The 22,163-nt window shown below is 49.8% G+C and overlaps 1 long non-coding RNA gene across 1 annotated transcript; it reads right to left on the bottom strand.

The window, feature by feature from the left end:
- Positions 1–1,254: 1,254 nt before the first annotated feature.
- Positions 1,255–4,717, bottom strand: LOC129735274 (uncharacterized). The gene is made up of 2 exons (XR_008730696.1): positions 4,521–4,717; positions 1,255–1,675 (listed from the first exon to the last, which is right to left on the bottom strand). It is a non-coding gene; the product is annotated as an uncharacterized LOC129735274 (long non-coding RNA).
- Between the last annotated feature and the right edge of the window lie 17,446 nt (positions 4,718–22,163).

Below are 22,163 nucleotides of genomic sequence, written 5' to 3'. Positions count from 1 at the left end.
GTGGGCATGCTCACGCTGCACTTCTTGTTACAGAAATAAGAGCAGCAATGCTCTCATGAAAAAGCTGATCTCGTTTCGGGAACAAAAGCAATCACATTTCTGTAAAGCCTAACAAAAAAGCCCACATTACTTGAGCCACTAGCCACCCTTCTAACAGAACAGGCTTTTCTACGGCTATTCAAAAAGAACAGACAGAAACGCACCGACTGTAGAAAGCCACAACCTGTTGGTTGCCAACCCTTTACAGGCCTGTGGGGATCCCACTTCTACTCTCCGTTTGAAAGCAGTAACAACAGAGGGAGGAATGAAAATGGATACAAGCCAAGCCATGCCTGGGTCAGCCCCCTGATTCCAGCTCAGCTCAGAACAACAGTTACGATGACGTCTTCTTACGCTCTTCAGCTGACCCGCGCGGAAGCTGTACTTGCTCAGAAGCTGCAGTTACCTGGCTAGTCCCTACAGGAGAAAGGGATGGGGCAGGCTCACAAGCCTGAAGCGAAGCCACGCTTCCACGGTCTCCGTTTCCGTCCTTTGCAAGAGCACTTCAGTCAGTTAGAAATGAGTGGAACCAGAACATCCAGCCAAAACTGAGACTATGCCTCTTTTTGTAAAGGAAAAATATTTGACAGAGAAAACAATGCACGCAGGATCATGTCATAAATCAGACCTACTGAAACTCAGTAAGTGACTTGAAAGAGAGAGCTCCTGTCTCCTGGTACTGTTCTGAGGCTCCGTGATCAATTTTGCTAGGAGGACCGAGAAGTAACCAAAAGCGATCGTGACGCCTCAACTCCATGCGCACCATGTGCCAACCAAGGCACGTGATTCGCGCTTGCGCAGACGTCCATCCTGCTCAAGCTGAAGTCTAAAGCATTGGCGTAACCCCACGCTCGTAGCTCATCTACCGACCCCAGCTATCTGCGCATGGTATACAAGTCAGCGTGGCTCAGCTGATGAAGGCAGTTTGGTTGCTGGGGATTGTCTGTTGAGGAGCTCAGGAAAATTAGAATTTCTGCTTGTTTGTGCCGAGTGTTCATGCACACTTGGCAACGGCACTAGCGGAACAGGTTGTGAGGTCACCATTCACCGCTTTCAAGAAAACTTAGGGCAGAAACAGAGAAGGCGGCATCCATTCAAATAGCATCTACTAATGCTCTTGGGTAACGTGCCCAACTTGGTATGTAGAAAAAGTCACATTTAAAAGAATTGTAAAAAAAAAAAAAAGGAATGCAATCGCTTCCTTGGGAAACAAAATAAATTCTACATTTGCCATTACTTTATTTTTTACAAAAATAAGCTATTAATACGGAAGCTTCAGGGTAAAAAAACCACATTTATCTTTGCCCTTCATGTCCAGGAACAGCTCTGGGCCAGCTACGGAACTATCGAGCATTGGGACAATCCGGTGTCACAAGGGCAGCAGATGGTCTTTGGAGCGGAACCACTTCACGTCCAAACTTCCTCCCATGGACTACGTGCCCCATCTTTCCCATCGTCTCGTTGTGAAGCCTAGTCGCTGTCCGAGTCATCGTCTTCATCTTCTTTTCCAGACAGAGCACGCTTGGACGAATCATCGGCCTCTCCCAATGCAACAGCCCCTTTCCGCTGTGGCAAGACACTGACAAGGCGTCCTTCCAGTCTTTCTTCTCCAGGTACGCCAGGATGATCTCAAACACTGCAACATCAAGAAAGACCACCAGCTCTTCAACAAGGAGGTAAAAGAACTGCTGATAGCACCACCTCCCACATCCATCCTTACAGAGCTTCTCATGCATTCGCTTGCAGCATCTTCAGGCTAAATCTGGTGAAGCACAAGCAGAAGCGCACACGGCAAGTCTGCTACAGCCGCAGCCTAAAGCCAAGCACACTGTGAGCCCCCAGTTACTACCGCAGCGCTTTCCTGCAGCGGCTCCACTTTGAATTAATTGCCCTCGGGGACAGAGAGGAACGGCCCCCCACTACTGCAGCTCTCACCACTGCCCTTTATACAGGCACTAATGCTTTCCCACATTCGTTTGACAGGAATATTGCTGTGGATGCACCTTGACAAGGACTTGGTCCCCTCCCTAACATAAGCGCAGCCCAAAGTCTTCCTGAAACCTGCCGTCATTGTCTTCCTCTTACTTTTCCACCTGCGCTTGTGGCAAAAATCCTTATTAGTCTCCAACTCCATGACCCCTTCTTGCCGTTTCTAGGATGCTGACTCTAACAGCCATCTCCTCCTCCTCCTCCTCCTGTTTCAGCTCCTAAAACTTTCCCTAAGTGACAATAACCCCAGACAGCATTACATACAAACCTCACTGGCAGATTCTTGCCTAGAACAACCCCAGGCTATCCAAAAACCCACTCAACACAGACTGTGGCTCGGCAGCAGCAGGCAAGGCTGCAGGAGGCCCTCTGGCTGGCGAGTAAGCCAGACCTGGATGACAAATGTGGGACAGAGGGGTGGCTCGTCTGGCTTGGGGCTACAGGAATAGTGCTGACACCACCGGAGAATGCTGACTTCAAAGAACGCCCGCAGCACAAGCAGCCTCAGTGCCGAGCGACAGCATACGAGAAAGGTTCAAAGGAGCCCTGGAGGGAAAAAAAGCCTGACAGAGAATTAGGCAGGCATTCAGAAACGGGGGAGCAGCATGGATCTCATACTCGCCGAGAGCCAAGTTACAGAAAACTGTCACATTTACTAGAGGCTTCCTGCACCCAGGCTGACGGGACAGCCAGCTGCTCCCTGGGACGCTGATACTGAAGAGATGGCCATTTCACTAAGCAGGCTATTCACCTGAAATGTACTGTGAAAGCATGAGCTCTCCAAGGACTGTATCACTATCGCTGTTACTGCAGAAAGCACCTGTGGCAAAAATGCCGGCTGAAGAGACAAGAGGAGTGTAAGGAGCACGTTTCCTCTCCCTTGCCTTGGAACTTCCTTTATCTGCATAGTGAAAACGGAACTGATGGAAACACAGTGGCTTCCACAGGAGAACAGAGGCTCCTTGGATGGGCTGCGATAGCAGCAGCAAGTCTTGTGCAAGGACACAAGGCGGCAGTGGGAACAGCCGGCAGCCTCCACTGCAGGCTGGAATGAAGCAACACCGTCTTGTAGCGTACGTTACAAAGCATTAGCCTTGGCATACAAACCTGAACAGAAGGAAACACACTCTCCCAGCTACACCTGCAGCTGTGCTTTGCAACACAGTGTTTTACATGGATCTCAGATCATCCAAGCTTGATAGTTCCAGGTCGAGTCAAGGAAAAAAGAAAAGTCTCCTCTTACACCGTGTCAGTTTCCTGGCATCAAGTATTTCACACATACCCGTCTCCCTCATGCCTTTTTAACATGGCAATGCAGGCACCGAGCTGCCCGTGGAAATGCATGGAGAGTCAATCCCAAGAGAGGAGGATGCTAAGTAAATAAGCAAAAAGCAACAAGCAAGTTGCCCTGTTACTGACGCCGCCAGTCTCCCACCACCAGACGGCCGGTTTCATTAAGGCGCTTCAAAGCCTGACAAGGCCGCTCGGAGGGACTTTCTCCTTCTACAGGACTTCCCAAATTCACACCTGTCACAAGAAGCTCCCCAGGGACAGGGCAGGCCCTGCAGTCTCCTCTGCTGAGCCCCGTACCGTCCTCAGCTTGCTTCCACTGCTGCACCGAGGCCAGAGTTACCAAATCAAAAGAGAAAGGGCGAGCAATGGTGCAGTTACACTAAGCAGCACGGTGGATGTACTCACAGCAAAACACAAAAACCTCGGTGCAAATGTCCTTCTCCTCACCTACACAAAATTTAGAACAGGAGACTGGAGAGGCAGCTTGATTCTCTCCACCTTACTCATGCCTTACTGCCCTGAAAGCTGTCTTTTAGGCTCAGCTTGTAAGCTATCAGGGTTACCATATACAACAGCCTTTGGGACAGCTAGTAAAGGCACCTCTGCTTTTGGTGGTGGGGGGGTTGTGTTTCTTTCCTGCCCAGAAACCTTAAGCAAAACACTGCTCTAGTATAATCCTTGCCTTACGAAGTGTCTCCGCGTTAAGAGCCTTTCAGCCGTGATCTGAAAATGTTTGAGAAGGGCAAGGGAAGACAAGCTCACGCAAAATGAAAGCTCGCCAAATAAAGTGCTGTGTTACTTTGCATATATGGCACACTGTGACATACAGCCAAAAGGACCATAAATAAAATCTGGGCATGCAGCCACGGAACTAGGAAGCATCAGCCACAGCCTCTTTTAAAGGCAAGTTTCTGCTTAAGTACAAAGTTACGCACATCACAGGAACCGGGTAGTTTTTCAGAGGAAGAGCAAAGGATAAACAAATGTTGTTTGCTTCTTTAGACCTGGCAAATCCTGTGTCCAAGTTGAGCAAAAAAGACCCTTTCCAGCTGTGCCAACACTCCATACCATAACGACTAGATCAAGTCAAAACCACATCAACAGAGTAACATCAAATAAGGTGCAAGGAGGGACAAATAGAAAAAAAAAAAAGAAAGGAAAAAAAAAGGCCCTGTAAGGAAACAGACCCCACAGTTTACCTTGTGGTGATTGTGACCCAGCAGTCCTCCAGTCCCATAGGCTTTCTTCTCACCCAGCTCACTGAGAACATCTGGGGAATCTGAAGACAGACAGATGTAGGTCTTCTTTCTTTAGTAGCTCACCGTAGCGCTCTGTTCTCATTTGCAGAGCCTCAAAAAAAGGGAGTGAAAAGACCGACATGTGCGGCGAATGAAGAGACGGGACGCAGCTTGATGCAAGCAACTTGTCGGTTTATTAGTGATTGTCTTACAATTATATACGTTTCTACCTTCTACATATTACACACTGATTGCTTAAATCTTAAGCGTAAAAAACACTGATTGGTTGATATTTAAGGCACACCGTTAAAACAATAGGAACTTACTAGTTTACCTTGACATAGCAACAATTTCTATTCCAAAATTAGGGGGTTTCCTTATGGGCGGCTTTCTTGATTAACAAAGTTACAGATCGGCGCTCTCCGTTCCCTTATCTGGCTACTCGTTTCTCTGTCCGTCTGGTTGCCTCCTCAACTGTAACGGCTCAGGGGTCTGCAGTTAGCTTGTTCCTTTGTTCCCAGGGCTTGTGCCCTACAACTTCTAACGAGTCTCTATTCATCAGGCTATCAGTACTTGGACTCTTGCCCTTGAGGCCTTCTCCTACAGACATGCCCATTTTGAATCTTGCCACCACTGACTTCGCGCACCAAGGAGACGCTCAGCTGCAAAGCAGTCAGGTTGCCGATACCCCAAGCCCTCCCAGCACACTGGGAGCCAGTCTTGTGATGTGCTCCTGCAGGTGCACTGCTCTGGCCTTTTAGCCAAGCCTCTCAGCTCAGAGTCCCGCCCTTAATCAGCCAAAGCGCTAGAATGAAAACAAACCACCCACCTGCAGAAACCTGGCTCTTTGCAGGGCTTCTGCCTCCCCGATTCCCTTGTCACACTCTTCCCCACCCTTGTCGCCTCCCACCCACGGCGGAGCCCTGGCTGGAAGCTCTCCCCTCTTCCCACCTCCCTGGGAGCCTGCCCTCCAAACCCACTGCTCCCAGTGGCACTGCAGCTGCAAAGAGAACAGGGGACAGTGGCTCTTGAAGTCTCAGCGGCAGGGACACAGTGAGAATCTGAAGGCTTTGCTGAATCCCTTTGCTGACGCTCACAAGAGCCCAGCGGAGACAGTAAATTATGCCATTGTGCAAGCTACTTAAGAACCATACTCTGTCTGCCTGTGGCTGTACCTGCTCCCGATTCCTTGGCTTTACAGTCCAGCTCCTCGGTAACCTGTGGGAATGGCTTTCAGTGAACAGTGAAACAAGGACAATGTGCCGATCGTGCTGATGGGAAAACACAATTCAGTAGGTCAGCAAGACGTGCTGCGAGAGGATGCGCCTCTCTTACCACGTGCAACACCCTGCTCGACTTGTGATCGCCCGAGCCGCTGGCTCCATCAACACCCACAGGCGCAGGCCCCGTTGCTGCCCACGTTCTTGCCCTCTCCTGGCACAACATCCTGCTGCGAGGAACTGGGTGCAGGTCAGCACTACGTGCCTTTGCTGTGGATTTCAAGCCTCAGCTCTTTTCCTACGGTGCTCAGCGTTCCCAAATGAAGGTTTTCCCTTCAGAAACAAGCAAAACAGAGATAAAATGCTGCATATAGCCTAGAGAGGCATCCCTACTCAAGGCGAGAGCTGTGCCAGCTGGTGCTGCACGGCAGAGCTCAACGGGCCCTGGGCCGTCCAAGATTAACGGAGTCAGAGAATTACCTCACAGTCACATCTGCACACCGCCTACAGAAGTCAGCCTCTTCCAGGCTTGGCCTGAGTCAGACCGTGGCCAGCACTGCCAGGTGGGCACGTTGTTCAAACTAGCCCTTGGCTGTCGGGCTCTTATCTGTCTCCCGGAACGCACTGTGAGCCAGGACCAGAGCCGCCCGTCACCGCCACCACTGGTGGTCATCACTTGAGCATTGTGATGCAACACAGGTTAGAATGCGGGGGGGGGGGGGGGGGGGGGGACACACGACTGGCGACAGGGGGAGCACATCACCACCCTCCACCCCAAGATGACAGTCAGTTCCTCTTACCCTCACAGAGTGGTGGCATGCTCACCTCTTGCCTCTGTGCCATAACTAGGATACTGGTCATTTACACGCTTACAGGTCCACAGTAAGTAGATAGTCGAGCAGAGCTATTTGTGATGTGCTCATTTGTGTGGTTTGGGTGGCTGAAGCTGGGGTTTTTGTTTTATGATGTACCAAAATGTTGGGGTTTAATCCCAGCCGGCAACCAAGCACCACACAGCTGCTTGTTGACTGCCCACCACCCAGAGGGGTGGGGAGGAGAGTTGGAAAGGAATGTTCAAAGTCGAGGGTCGAGATAAGAACAATTTAATAATTTAATCAGAAATGTTAAGTAAAATTGACTAGATACCACACAGATTGAATTCTTTTTCAAATGTAGTTGCATTATCCCAAATTAACTTTTGAATTTCAGTGGGGAAGGTGCCCTCTGCACCTTCACTTCTAATTGCTGCTACCACAGATTGACCCACAGCTGAGCTTGGATATAAATAAGAGTTAGAGAAACAGGATTTTATTTCTCCCAGGGGGTTTCCCCTGCTCACGGACCACCCCTCCCACCCCCACCTCCAAGCTGTGACCCACCACTATACTGTGGAATGCGGTTGCCACGGCAAGTGTTTGATGACCTCGTGACTAGATCACAATAGAACACATTAGCTCACACCCCATGTGACATTTGCCAGGTGCCTTAAAAAAAACGTCTTGGGATGTTCCCAGTCTTAGACATTACAGTACCGAGTGTGCCAGGCAAGTGCCAGAGGCAAAGACGACTGGGAACATTAGGGACTGCTACTACCGGAAAGGGATACAAACCCCACAGGATAACGGTAATAACAGCTACTAGTCTGTTATTCAACCTCGCAACCCAAACTCTACAACAGATAGCAACTATAAAGAGATATAAAGAGGAGGCTGCCTCCCTGCGCGCACAACCCTTAGGAAAGGCAGAAACCAAGAAGGCCTGGATGTCTCCTTTGCTGTTCTCACTTGTTCTCCACTTCACCCCCAGCGTTTGGCCTCAGCCCACCGGCGGAAGAGCCAGCCTGCCCTGAACAAAGACGCTGCACACGAGGGCCAGCAAGTTCACACAACAAAGACCGATTCTGAGTCAACGTGTGAACCTCACTTGAGCCACGACATGGGGAAGAACAACCAGCGTGACTCGCAGCTTAGCTGCTCAGGCGAAACCTACTACCATCACTCCAGGAACATCCCCCATCCTCGGATGGTCCGCCACATACCAGGTAAGACTTGCTGAGAGACCACACAGAGAGCCAGGACAACTGCCCTGGCACGCTCAGAGAGAAATGTGAGCGTAACCACCATTTTGTTCCAAAATACCCACTGCTGCCGTTTCCCATTTCTAAGAGGAGCATTTCCGCAGAGAAAGCTGCTGCCTTCATTTCAATCGACTGAGCAGCCTTACCTGTCCTCAGCAAGCAATAACCTCAGCTTAGCCGCACTAAACTCTTTACAAGGTGCAACTACTACTCTTGCACCAAGACAAGAAGTAACTGTTTCGGCTGTCACTGCTTTCGGCTTAGTATGTGAACAGAATCAAGGTGCTGAAAATCCTCCACCAGCTACTTCGCAGCACTGCTGCTTTGCCATGTGAAACCCAGTTGGACTGGTATTCCACCAGAAAAACAGCGGCTCGTTAAGAAATCCCTTTGAGCCTGGCTAAGAAAGGAGGGTTCCAATCCTTCATTAAATGCCGCGGCTCTCATTGAAAACCACAAGCCTCTTCTGAAGACACACGGACAAATGACACTTTTCTCCTGATTGGCACCGCTCAGGGAGTGGGCTTCCCCCCACCTGCCCACTCTCCAGGTCGTACCTGGAGCACCATTACTCTTGAGGTAGCGGCTGGTCACACCGTCCTCCCTAACAGGCTGCTTACGGCCCTCTGCCACCTACCCAAGTATGCCAGGTTTACCCAGGGTTTACACACCATTCCATCAGCCCTGTATCAGGGCCTACAAACTTCAGGTCCGATACCTCCCTTTTCCATCCTTCCAGCACAGACTCTCCTTGGAGATCACCTGCCAAGTTAACTGCACGAGTTTATTGTAGGAAAGACTGTATCCTTTGGTTTCTTGCACAGGATTAAACAACACTCTGGTCTGTGCTGTAAGCAGCAGCCTGCCAAGAGGACACCCAGAAGGACGTGCCGATGTTCCCGAAAGGCTTGGGAAGAACTCTACTGTGCCTGGAAAGGTAATGGGAAGGAAAAGACTTGGCTCTTTACTGCGGCACATTCTCCCTCACTTCTCAACACTGTCACCTGAATTGATGGTCTCCGATTGCTAAGGAGGACAGCGCAAAACCAAAAAGAGGGATGTCAGCATCCCGCATGTAGAATATGAGAGCTTGGAAGGGAAATGGTGTCACGCAGTACGACAGCTAAACCATAACCGTATCGTGTTCAGATATTTAACGCTACTCTGCTTTGGTAGTGCCGGGGAGAAAACATCACGCTATACAACAAGCAAGCCCAGGAGAAAGCCTCCTCCCCTCACACACAAAGCTTCTTTAGATTACTTACTGCCAGCAGTTCTACTTGGGCTGACACCGTTCTCTAGAAGCAACACACTGAGGTTCAGATCCAACTTTGCAGCTGTGCTCATAAATTCCAGTAAAGGATTCCTGCTGCCATAACTCTTTAGCCTCAAGCTGCAGCCTTAATGGCTTCCTCACCTGACTTCCACCAGTAGTTACCCGGCATCACTCTCATTCTCCTCCAGCGTTACGCATTTGCCGTAGATATGTACTGCAATCTCGGCAATGTGTAGTAGAAGCTGTAACAGTTAACCTAATGCAGTTAACCTACAGGTGTTCCTGTCCAAGCGAGCGACAGTTTCAGATGTGTTTTCTGCTGCACTCCCTTGCTGGGGACTAGTGTTAGCCCTACGTTTCACACTGCCTTTAAGCGCTGCAGAAATGGGGTCAAGCCACTCCTTTACACGTTGCTTTCTCTTTTGGAAAAGCTTCTGCAGAAACGATACCAAGCCTCTGCACAAGCTGCACACGGAGTGGGACTCCAGGACACGCCTCTCACCCAGCATTCCTCCCCATCCGTCAGCTCGCGCGACCGTGCTCGCGTCCAGGGGAGTTCTGACCTCTGCGATGTGGATCGGGAGATTAAGGTAAATCAGGAGTGCTACACGAGATGGCTTCTTTGTTCAGTTTCAACGCCAACTAACTCTTGGCAAATGCTTTTCTTAAGGCAACAAAATACACACCCAAAAGAGCTACTCCTTTTAAAAGAGAAAAAACCACCTTAATATTTTTATAGCACTCTAGTGAAAAAAACAGGGATCAGCTGTGGGGAAAGGAAAGCGTGTCAAGGCAAAATGCCAGAAGTACTGGCAGAATCGGATGCCTTAATAATACTCATCCTTTCACCTTCCACTGAAGTCAACAGGCTGAGCTGAACGAGGGAACCCTACGGTATCCAAACCTCACAGATCACACAACTTTGGCAACTAACACTACTGCCCTTCACCCGACTCCATCCACGTTTCCTTTCTCCTTCTAGATAGGTCATCATCTTGTAGCACCAGCAGTAGTACCTCTCCATAGGCATCCTAGGCATCAGGAGCCAGCAGCTACCTGAACCCTTTCTTAGAGCTTCTGCTATCAGACGCCTTCTCTTGACAATGTTCAACAGCATCGCAGACTCTACGTTACCCAAACATTACCTGTAACGACAAAGAGACACACACGACACACGTGCCCCTCTTTTTGCCCTCCAAGCATAAAAAATATCTGCCCGTGCTTCTTCCATTTTCTCCTTTTCTCCAGCTCTTACGGACACTAGTCCCACTCCTGGTGAGGACACAAAGACAGAGAGCGTGCCCCATGCCTCTGCAAAAGGCCTTAAAAGCACAACGAGAAACTCTAAATCTGATTTATTGTTGACCTCAGAGACACAGTTTTTATCTTCCTCTTGTGCCCAAGATGGCTTGCAAAACCCACAAAACCAACAACAAGTTACATGAGTAGCAGTCACCCGCAGGTGCAATGTCCTGAAATTGTTGTGCCTCAAGGCCACAAGCTCGTGGACTGCTATGCTATGGCATGCTGCAATGATAATCAACGTTTGGGGTGTCATTTTATCTACAATATAAAAATGACAGTGCCGGCTGGTAGCACCATTCTGGTGCACCATACTGGGTAAAACCCAAACATCCTTGGTTGTCATTTAATTTTACCAATCTCAATATTAGGCATGTCGTAAGTTGCTATTTGGGTAGAATAACACCCCTAAAATCCCCCAAACATATTGTACCAGGAATTATTGTATATAATACAAAGAGGTTGCTAAATAACTAGTGAGATTCTAGACTTCTCTTTCACAAGACAGTTTCAATTCCCAAAGAAAATCCATGAAAGTTTTTAGTGAAGAAGAGAACCCTCTCACATGAAAACTTCAGTTAGCTATCCCAGGGGGGCGAGCTTGCTGTGCACCCTCCTCGCTGCCCTAAGGATCTTTAGCTCCACCACTGCATGGTCCTTGACCTGTGCATTGACCACAGAACAATGCCCAGTTGCTGGCTTGTGTGTACCTCAAGTCTCTCACCTTTGGCCAGCGCAATGTCTCCCCCTGAAAGAGGTGCCCTCCCACCCAAACAGCCACCCTGCAAAGCCTCCTGTTTGCCCGCCCCGGTCGCAGCGCTCCCCAGGGCTGAACGTTGTGGGAGTGAGGAGCAGCTTCCAGGACCCCTGGCCCTGCCCACACCTCTTCAGCTGCTCTCGTGGGAGCTGCTGGCACCTGGAAGGTCTCTGCCCTCCCAGGGGGTTTCGCTGGCTCACGGGCCACTCCCCCCGTACGCTAAGATCCATCACTCCACTGGGGATGCGCTTGCACCCAAGCCAGGTGCCTCAGCGAGTATTTGTTGAACTAGAGCCTGGATCATCACAGAAGAGATCAGATTAGCTCATCCCCCACATGTGACATTTGCCAGGTGCCTTCAACAAACCAACTGTCTTGGGATGTTCCCAGTCTTAGACGTTACAGTACCGAGTGTGCCAGGCAAGTGCCAGAGGCAAAGACGACTGGGAACATTAGGGACTGCTACTACCAGAAAGGGATACAAACCCCACAGGATAACGGTAATAACAGCTACTAGTCTGTTATTCAACCTCGCAACCCAAACTCTACGACAGATAGCAACTATAAAGAGTTATAAAGAGGAGGCTGCCTCCCTGCGCACACAACCCTTAGGAAAGGCAGAAACCAAGAAGGCCTGGATGTCTCCTTTGCTGTTCTCACTTGTTCTCCACTTCACCCCCAGCGTTTGGCCTCAGCCCACCGGCGGAAGAGCCAGCCTGCCCTGAACAAAGACGCTGCACACGAGGGCCAGCAAGTTCACACAACAAAGACCGATTCTGAGTCAACGTGTGAACCTCACTTGAGCCACGACATGGGGAAGAACAACCAGCGTGACTCGCAGCTTAGCTGCTCAGGCGAAAACTACTACCATCACTCCAGGAACATCCCCCATCCTCGGATGGTCCGCCACATACCAGGTAAGACTTGCTGAGAGACCACACAGAGAGCCAGGACAACTGCCCTGGCACGCACAGAGAGAAATGTGAGCGTAACCACCATTTTGTTCCAAAATACCCACTGCTGCCGTTTCCCATTTCTAAGAGGAGCATTTCCACAGAGAAAGCTGCTGCCTTCATTTCAATTGACTGAGCAGCCTTACCTGTCCTCAGCAAGCAATAACCTCAGCTTAGCCGCACTAAACTCTTTACAAGGTGCAACTACTACTCTTGCACCAAGACAAGAAGTAACTGTTTCGGCTGTCACTGCTTTCGGCTTAGTATGTGAACAGAATCAAGGTGCTGAAAATCCTCCACCAGCTACTTCGCAGCACTGCTGCTTTGCCATGTGAAACCCAGTTGGACTGGTATTCCACCAGAAAAACAGCGGCTCGCCTGGCTAAGAAAGGAGGGTTCCAATCCTTCATTAAATGCCGCGGCTCTCATTGAAAACCACAAGCCTCTTCTGAAGACACACGGACAAATGACACTTTTCTCCTGATTGGCACCGCTCAGGGAGTGGGCTTCCCCCCACCTGCCCACTCTCCAGGTCGTACCTGGAGCACCATTACTCTTGAGGTAGCGGCTGGTCACACCGTCCTCCCTAACAGGCTGCTTACGGCCCTCTGCCACCTACCCAAGTATGCCAGGTTTACCCAGGGTTTACACACCGTTCCATCAGCCCTGTATCAGGGCCTACAAACTTCAGGTCCGATACCTCCCTTTTCCATCCTTCCAGCACAGACTCTCCTTGGAGATCACCTGCCAAGTTAACTGCACGAGTTTATTGTAGGAAAGACTGTATCCTTTGGTTTCTTGCACAGGATTAAACAACACTCTGGTCTGTGCTGTAAGCAGCAGCCTGCCAAGAGGACACCCAGAAGGACGTGCCGATGTTCCCGAAAGGCTTGGGAAGAACTCTACTGTGCCTGGAAAGGTAATGGGAAGGAAAAGACTTGGCTCTTTACTGCGGCACATTCTCCCTCACTTCTCAACACTGTCACCTGAATTGATGGTCTCCGATTGCTAAGGAGGACAGCGCAAAACCAAAAAGAGGGATGTCAGCATCCCGCATGTAGAATATGAGAGCTTGGAAGGGAAATGGTGTCACGCAGTACGACAGCTAAACCATAACCGTATCGTGTTCAGATATTTAACGCTACTCTGCTTTGGTAGTGCCGGGGAGAAAACATCACGCTATACAACAAGCAAGCCCAGGAGAAAGCCTCCTCCCCTCACACACAAAGCTTCTTTAGATTACTTACTGCCAGCAGTTCTACTTGGGCTGACACCGTTCTCTAGAAGCAACACACTGAGGTTCAGATCCAACTTTGCAGCTGTGCTCATAAATTCCAGTAAAGGATTCCTGCTGCCATAACTCTTTAGCCTCAAGCTGCAGCCTTAATGGCTTCCTCACCTGACTTCCACCAGTAGTTACCCGGCATCACTCTCATTCTCCTCCAGCGTTACGCATTTGCCGTAGATATGTACTGCAATCTCGGCAATGTGTAGTAGAAGCTGTAACAGTTAACCTAATGCAGTTAACCTACAGGTGTTCCTGTCCAAGCGAGCGACAGTTTCAGATGTGTTTTCTGCTGCACTCCCTTGCTGGGGACTAGTGTTAGCCCTACGTTTCACACTGCCTTTAAGCGCTGCAGAAATGGGGTCAAGCCACTCCTTTACACGTTGCTTTCTCTTTTGGAAAAGCTTCTGCAGAAACGATACCAAGCCTCTGCACAAGCTGCACACGGAGTGGGACTCCAGGACACGCCTCTCACCCAGCATTCCTCCCCATCCGTCAGCTCGCGCGACCGTGCTCGCGTCCAGGGGAGTTCTGACCTCTGCGATGTGGATCGGGAGATTAAGGTAAATCAGGAGTGCTACACGAGATGGCTTCTTTGTTCAGTTTCAACGCCAACTAACTCTTGGCAAATGCTTTTCTTAAGGCAACAAAATACACACCCAAAAGAGCTACTCCTTTTAAAAGAGAAAAAACCACCTTAATATTTTTATAGCACTCTAGTGAAAAAAACAGGGATCAGCTGTGGGGAAAGGAAAGCGTGTCAAGGCAAAATGCCAGAAGTACTGGCAGAATCGGATGCCTTAATAATACTCATCCTTTCACCTTCCACTGAAGTCAACAGGCTGAGCTGAACGAGGGAACCCTACGGTATCCAAACCTCACAGATCACACAACTTTGGCAACTAACACTACTGCCCTTCACCCGACTCCATCCACGTTTCCTTTCTCCTTCTAGATAGGTCATCATCTTGTAGCACCAGCAGTAGTACCTCTCCATAGGCATCCTAGGCATCAGGAGCCAGCAGCTACCTGAACCCTTTCTTAGAGCTTCTGCTATCAGACGCCTTCTCTTGACAATGTTCAACAGCATCGCAGACTCTACGTTACCCAAACATTACCTGTAACGACAAAGAGACACACACGACACACGTGCCCCTCTTTTTGCCCTCCAAGCATAAAAAATATCTGCCCGTGCTTCTTCCATTTTCTCCTTTTCTCCAGCTCTTACGGACACTAGTCCCACTCCTGGTGAGGACACAAAGACAGAGAGCGTGCCCCATGCCTCTGCAAAAGGCCTTAAAAGCACAACGAGAAACTCTAAATCTGATTTATTGTTGACCTCAGAGACACAGTTTTTATCTTCCTCTTGTGCCCAAGATGGCTTGCAAAACCCACAAAACCAACAACAAGTTACATGAGTAGCAGTCACCCGCAGGTGCAATGTCCTGAAATTGTTGTGCCTCAAGGCCACAAGCTCGTGGACTGCTATGCTATGGCATGCTGCAATGATAATCAACGTTTGGGGTGTCATTTTATCTACAATATAAAAATGACAGTGCCGGCTGGTAGCACCATTCTGGTGCACCATACTGGGTAAAACCCAAACATCCTTGGTTGTCATTTAATTTTACCAATCTCAATATTAGGCATGTCGTAAGTTGCTATTTGGGTAGAATAACACCCCTAAAATCCCCCAAACATATTGTACCAGGAATTATTGTATATAATACAAAGAGGTTGCTAAATAACTAGTGAGATTCTAGACTTCTCTTTCACAAGACAGTTTCAATTCCCAAAGAAAATCCATGAAAGTTTTTAGTGAAGAAGAGAACCCTCTCACATGAAAACTTCAGTTAGCTATCCCAGGGGGGCGAGCTTGCTGTGCACCCTCCTCGCTGCCCTAAGGATCTTTAGCTCCACCACTGCATGGTCCTTGACCTGTGCATTGACCACAGAACAATGCCCAGTTGCTGGCTTGTGTGTACCTCAAGTCTCTCACCTTTGGCCAGCGCAATGTCTCCCCCTGAAAGAGGTGCCCTCCCACCCAAACAGCCACCCTGCAAAGCCTCCTGTTTGCCCGCCCCGGTCGCAGCGCTCCCCAGGGCTGAACGTTGTGGGAGTGAGGAGCAGCTTCCAGGACCCCTGGCCCTGCCCACACCTCTTCAGCTGCTCTCGTGGGAGCTGCTGGCACCTGGAAGGTCTCTGCCCTCCCAGGGGGTTTCGCTGGCTCACGGGCCACTCCCCCCGTACGCTAAGATCCATCACTCCACTGGGGATGCGCTTGCACCCAAGCCAGGTGCCTCAGCGAGTATTTGTTGAACTAGAGCCTGGATCATCACAGAAGAGATCAGATTAGCTCATCCCCCACATGTGACATTTGCCAGGTGCCTTCAACAAACCAACTGTCTTGGGATGTTCCCAGTCTTAGACGTTACAGTACCGAGTGTGCCAGGCAAGTGCCAGAGGCAAAGACGACTGGGAACATTAGGGACTGCTACTACCAGAAAGGGATACAAACCCCACAGGATAACGGTAATAACAGCTACTAGTCTGTTATTCAACCTCGCAACCCAAACTCTACGACAGATAGCAACTATAAAGAGTTATAAAGAGGAGGCTGCCTCCCTGCGCACACAACCCTTAGGAAAGGCAGAAACCAAGAAGGCCTGGATGTCTCCTTTGCTGTTCTCACTTGTTCTCCACTTCACCCCCAGCGTTTGGCCTCAGCCCACCGGCGGAAGAGCCAGCCTGCCCTGAACAAAGACGCTGCACACGAGGGCCAGCAAGTTCACACAACAAAGACCGATTCTGAGTCAACGTGTGAACCTCACTTGAGCCACGACATGGGGAAGAACAACCAGCGTGACTCGCAGCTTAGCTGCTCAGGCGAAAACTACTACCATCACTCCAGGAACATCCCCCATCCTCGGATGGTCCGCCACATACCAGGTAAGACTTGCTGAGAGACCACACAGAGAGCCAGGACAACTGCCCTGGCACGCACAGAGAGAAATGTGAGCGTAACCACCATTTTGTTCCAAAATACCCACTGCTGCCGTTTCCCATTTCTAAGAGGAGCATTTCCACAGAGAAAGCTGCTGCCTTCATTTCAATTGACTGAGCAGCCTTACCTGTCCTCAGCAAGCAATAACCTCAGCTTAGCCGCACTAAACTCTTTACAAGGTGCAACTACTACTCTTGCACCAAGACAAGAAGTAACTGTTTCGGCTGTCACTGCTTTCGGCTTAGTATGTGAACAGAATCAAGGTGCTGAAAATCCTCCACCAGCTACTTCGCAGCACTGCTGCTTTGCCATGTGAAACCCAGTTGGACTGGTATTCCACCAGAAAAACAGCGGCTCGCCTGGCTAAGAAAGGAGGGTTCCAATCCTTCATTAAATGCCGCGGCTCTCATTGAAAACCACAAGCCTCTTCTGAAGACACACGGACAAATGACACTTTTCTCCTGATTGGCACCGCTCAGGGAGTGGGCTTCCCCCCACCTGCCCACTCTCCAGGTCGTACCTGGAGCACCATTACTCTTGAGGTAGCGGCTGGTCACACCGTCCTCCCTAACAGGCTGCTTACGGCCCTCTGCCACCTACCCAAGTATGCCAGGTTTACCCAGGGTTTACACACCGTTCCATCAGCCCTGTATCAGGGCCTACAAACTTCAGGTCCGATACCTCCCTTTTCCATCCTTCCAGCACAGACTCTCCTTGGAGATCACCTGCCAAGTTAACTGCACGAGTTTATTGTAGGAAAGACTGTATCCTTTGGTTTCTTGCACAGGATTAAACAACACTCTGGTCTGTGCTGTAAGCAGCAGCCTGCCAAGAGGACACCCAGAAGGACGTGCCGATGTTCCCGAAAGGCTTGGGAAGAACTCTACTGTGCCTGGAAAGGTAATGGGAAGGAAAAGACTTGGCTCTTTATTGCAGCACACTCTCCCTCACTTCTCAACACTGTAACCTGAATTGATGGTCTCCGATTGCTAAGGAGGACAGCGCAAAACCAAAAAGAGGGATGTCAGCATCCCACATGTAGAATATGAGAGCTTGGAAGGGAAATGGTGTCACGCAGTACGACAGCTAAACCATAACTGTATCGTGTTCAGATATTTAACGCTACTCTGATTTGGTAGTGCCGGGGAGAAAACATCACGCTATACAACAAGCAAGCCCAGGAGAAAGCCTCCTCCCCTCACACACAAAGCTTCTTTAGATTACTTACTGCCAGCAGTTCTACTTGGGCTGACACCGTTCTCTAGAAGCAACACACTGAGGTTCAGATCCAACTTTGCAGCTGTGCTCATAAATTCCAGTAAAGGATTCCTGCTGCCATAACTCTTTAGCCTCAAGCTGCAGGCTTAATGGCTTCCTCACCTGACTTCCACCAGTAGTTACCCGGCATCACTCTCATTCTCCTCCAGCGTTACGCATTTGCCGTAGATATGTACTGCAATCTCGGCAATGTGTAGTAGAAGCTGTAACAGTTAACCTAATGCAGTTAACCTACAGGTGTTCCTGTCCAAGCGAGCGACAGTTTCAGATGTGTTTTCTGCTGCACTCCCTTGCTGGGGACTAGTGTTAGCCCTACGTTTCACACTGCCTTTAAGCGCTGCAGAAATGGGGTCAAGCCACTCCTTTACACGTTGCTTTCTCTTTTGGAAAAGCTTCTGCAGAAACGATACCAAGCCTCTGCACAAGCTGCACACGGAGTGGGACTCCAGGACACGCCTCTCACCCAGCATTCCTCCCCATCCGTCAGCTCGCACGACCATGCTCGCGTCCAGGGGAGTTCTGACCTCTGCGATGTGGATCGGGAGATTAAGGTAAATCAGGAGTGCTACACGAGATGGCTTCTTTGTTCAGTTTCAACGCCAACTAACTCTTGGCAAATGCTTTTCTTAAGGCAACAAAATACACACCCAAAAGAGCTACTCCTTTTAAAAGAGAAAAAACCACCTTAATATTTTTATAGCACTCTAGTGAAAAAAACAGGGATCAGCTGTGGGGAAAGGAAAGCGTGTCAAGGCAAAATGCCAGAAGTACTGGCAGAATCGGATGCCTTAATAATACTCATCCTTTCACCTTCCACTGAAGTCAACAGGCTGAGCTGAACGAGGGAACCCTACGGTATCCAAACCTCACAGATCACACAACTTTGGCAACTAACACTACTGCCCTTCACCCGACTCCATCCACGTTTCCTTTCTCCTTCTAGATAGGTCATCATCTTGTAGCACCAGCAGTAGTACCTCTCCATAGGCATCCTAGGCATCAGGAGCCAGCAGCTACCTGAACCCTTTCTTAGAGCTTCTGCTATCAGACGCCTTCTCTTGACAATGTTCAACAGCATCGCAGACTCTACGTTACCCAAACATTACCTGTAACGACAAAGAGACACACACGACACACGTGCCCCTCTTTTTGCCCTCCAAGCATAAAAAATATCTGCCCGTGCTTCTTCCATTTTCTCCTTTTCTCCAGCTCTTACGGACACTAGTCCCACTCCTGGTGAGGACACAAAGACAGAGAGCGTGCCCCATGCCTCTGCAAAAGGCCTTAAAAGCACAACGAGAAACTCTAAATCTGATTTATTGTTGACCTCAGAGACACAGTTTTTATCTTCCTCTTGTGCCCAAGATGGCTTGCAAAACCCACAAAACCAACAACAAGTTACATGAGTAGCAGTCACCCGCAGGTGCAATGTCCTGAAATTGTTGTGCCTCAAGGCCACAAGCTCGTGGACTGCTATGCTATGGCATGCTGCAATGATAATCAACGTTTGGGGTGTCATTTTATCTACAATATAAAAATGACAGTGCCGGCTGGTAGCACCATTCTGGTGCACCATACTGGGTAAAACCCAAACATCCTTGGTTGTCATTTAATTTTACCAATCTCAATATTAGGCATGTCGTAAGTTGCTATTTGGGTAGAATAACACCCCTAAAATCCCCCAAACATATTGTACCAGGAATTATTGTATATAATACAAAGAGGTTGCTAAATAACTAGTGAGATTCTAGACTTCTCTTTCACAAGACAGTTTCAATTCCCAAAGAAAATCCATGGAAGTTTTTAGTGAAGAAGAGAACCCTCTCACATGAAAACTTCAGTTAGCTATCCCAGGGGGGCGAGCTTGCTGTGCACCCTCCTCGCTGCCCTAAGGATCTTTAGCTCCACCACTGCATGGTCCTTGACCTGTGCATTGACCACAGAACAATGCCCAGTTGCTGGCTTGTGTGTACCTCAAGTCTCTCACCTTTGGCCAGCGCAATGTCTCCCCCTGAAAGAGGTGCCCTCCCACCCAAACAGCCACCCTGCAAAGCCTCCTGTTTGCCCGCCCCGGTCGCAGCGCTCCCCAGGGCTGAACGTTGTGGGAGTGAAGAGCAGCTTCCAGGACCCCTGGCCCTGCCCACACCTCTTCAGCTGCTCTCGTGGGAGCTGCTGGCTCCTGGAAGGTCTCTGCCCTCCCAGGGGGTTTCGCTGGCTCACGGGCCACCTCCCCGTACGCTAAGATCCATCACTCCACTGGGGATGCGCTTGCACCCAAGCCAGGTGCCTCAGCGAGTATTTGTTGAACTAGAGCCTGGATCATCACAGAAGAGATCAGATTAGCTCATCCCCCACGTGTGACATTTGCCAGGTGCCTTCAACAAACCAACTGTCTTGGGATGTTCCCAGTCTTAGACGTTACAGTACCGAGTGTGCCAGGCAAGTGCCAGAGGCAAAGACGACTGGGAACATTAGGGACTGCTACTACCGGAAAGGGAAAAAAAACCCCACAGGATAACGGTAATAACAGCTACTAGTCTGTTATTCAACCTCACAACCCAAACTCTACAACAGATAGCAACTAGAGAGAGACAGGGGGCTGCCTCCCTGCGCACACAACCCTTAGGAAAGGCAGAAACCAAGAAGGCCTGGACGTCTCCTTTGCTATTCTCACTTGTTCTCCACTTCACCCCCAGCGTTTGGCCTCAGCCCACCGGCGGAAGAGCCAGCCTGCCCTGAACAAAGACGCTGCACACGAGGGCCAGCAAGTTCACACAACAAAGACCGATTCTGAGTCAACGTGTGAACCTCACTTGAGCCACGACATGGGGAAGAACAACTGGCGTGACTCGCAGCTTAGCTGCTCAGGCGAAAACTACTACCATCACTCCAGGAACATCCCCCATCCTCGGATGGTCCGCCACATACCAGGTAAGACTTCCCGAGAGACCACACAGAGAGCCAGGACAACTGCCCTGGCACGCTCAGAGAGAAATGTGAGCGTAACCACCATTTTGTTCCAAAATACCCACTGCTGCCGTTTCCCATTTCTAAGAGGAGCATTTCCACAGAGAAAGCTGCTGCCTTCATTTCAATTGACTGAGCAGCCTTACCTGTCCTCAGCAAGCAATAACCTCAGCTTAGCCGCACTAAACTCTTTACAAGGTGCAACTACTACTCTTGCACCAAGACCACAAGTAACTGTTTCGGCTGTCACTACTTTTGGCTTAGTATGTGAACAGAATCAAGGTGCTGAAAATCCTCCACCAGCTACTTCGCAGCACTGCTGCTTTGCCATGTGAAACCCAGTTGGACTGGTATTCCACCAGGAAAACAGCGGCTCGTTAAGAAATCCCTTTGAGCCTGGCTAAGAAAGGAGGGTTCCAATCCTTCATTAAATGCCGCGGCTCTCATTGAAAACCACAAGCCTCTTCTGAAGACACAGGGACAAACGACACTTTTCTCCTGATTGGCACCGCTCAGGGAGTGGGCTTCCCCCCACCTGCCCACTCTCCAGGTCGTACCTGGAGCACCATTACTCTTGAGGTAGCGGCTGGTCACACCGTCCTCCCTAACAGGCTGCTTACGGCCCTCTGCCACCTACCCAAGTATGCCAGGTTTACCCAGGGTTTACACACCGTTCCATCAGCCCTGTATCAGGGCCTACAAACTTCAGGTCCGATACCTCCCTTTTCCATCCTTCCAGCACAGACTCTCCTTGGAGATCACCTGCCAAGTTAACTGCACGAGTTTATTGTAGGAAAGACTGTATCCTTTGGTTTCTTGCACAGGATTAAACAACACTCTGGTCTGTGCTGTAAGCAGCAGCCTGCCAAGAGGACACCCAGAAGGACGTGCCGATGTTCCCGAAAGGCTTGGGAAGAACTCTACTGTGCCTGGAAAGGTAATGGGAAGGAAAAGACTTGGCTCTTTATTGCAGCACACTCTCCCTCACTTCTCAACACTGTAACCTGAATTGATGGTCTCCGATTGCTAAGGAGGACAGCGCAAAACCAAAAAGAGGGATGTCAGCATCCCACGTGTAGAACATGAGAGCTTGGAAGGGAAATGGTGACAAGCAGTACGACAGCTAAACCATAACCGTATCGTGTTCAGATATTTAACGCTACTCTGCTTTGGTAGTGCCGGGGAGAAAACATCATGCTATACAACAAGCAAGCCCAGGAGAAAGCCTCCTCCCCTCACACACAAAGCTTCTTTAGATTACTTACTGCCAGCAGTTCTACTTGGGCTGACACCGTTCTCTAGAAGCAACACACTGAGGTTCAGATCCAACTTTGCAGCTGTGCTCATAAATTCCAGTAAAGGATTCCTGCTGCCATAACTCTTTAGCCCCAAGCTGCAGGCTTAATGGCTTCCTCACCTGAGTTCCACCAGTAGTTACCCGGCATCACTCTCATTCTCCTCCAGCGTTACGCATTTGCCGTAGAT

The sequence above is a fragment of the Falco cherrug genome, chromosome 1 (genome assembly GCF_023634085.1).
Source record: "Falco cherrug isolate bFalChe1 chromosome 1, bFalChe1.pri, whole genome shotgun sequence".
Classification (NCBI taxonomy): domain Eukaryota; kingdom Metazoa; phylum Chordata; class Aves; order Falconiformes; family Falconidae; genus Falco; species Falco cherrug.
The sequence above is the reverse complement of the archived record's forward strand: the minus strand, read 5'-3'. Positions and strand labels throughout refer to the sequence as shown.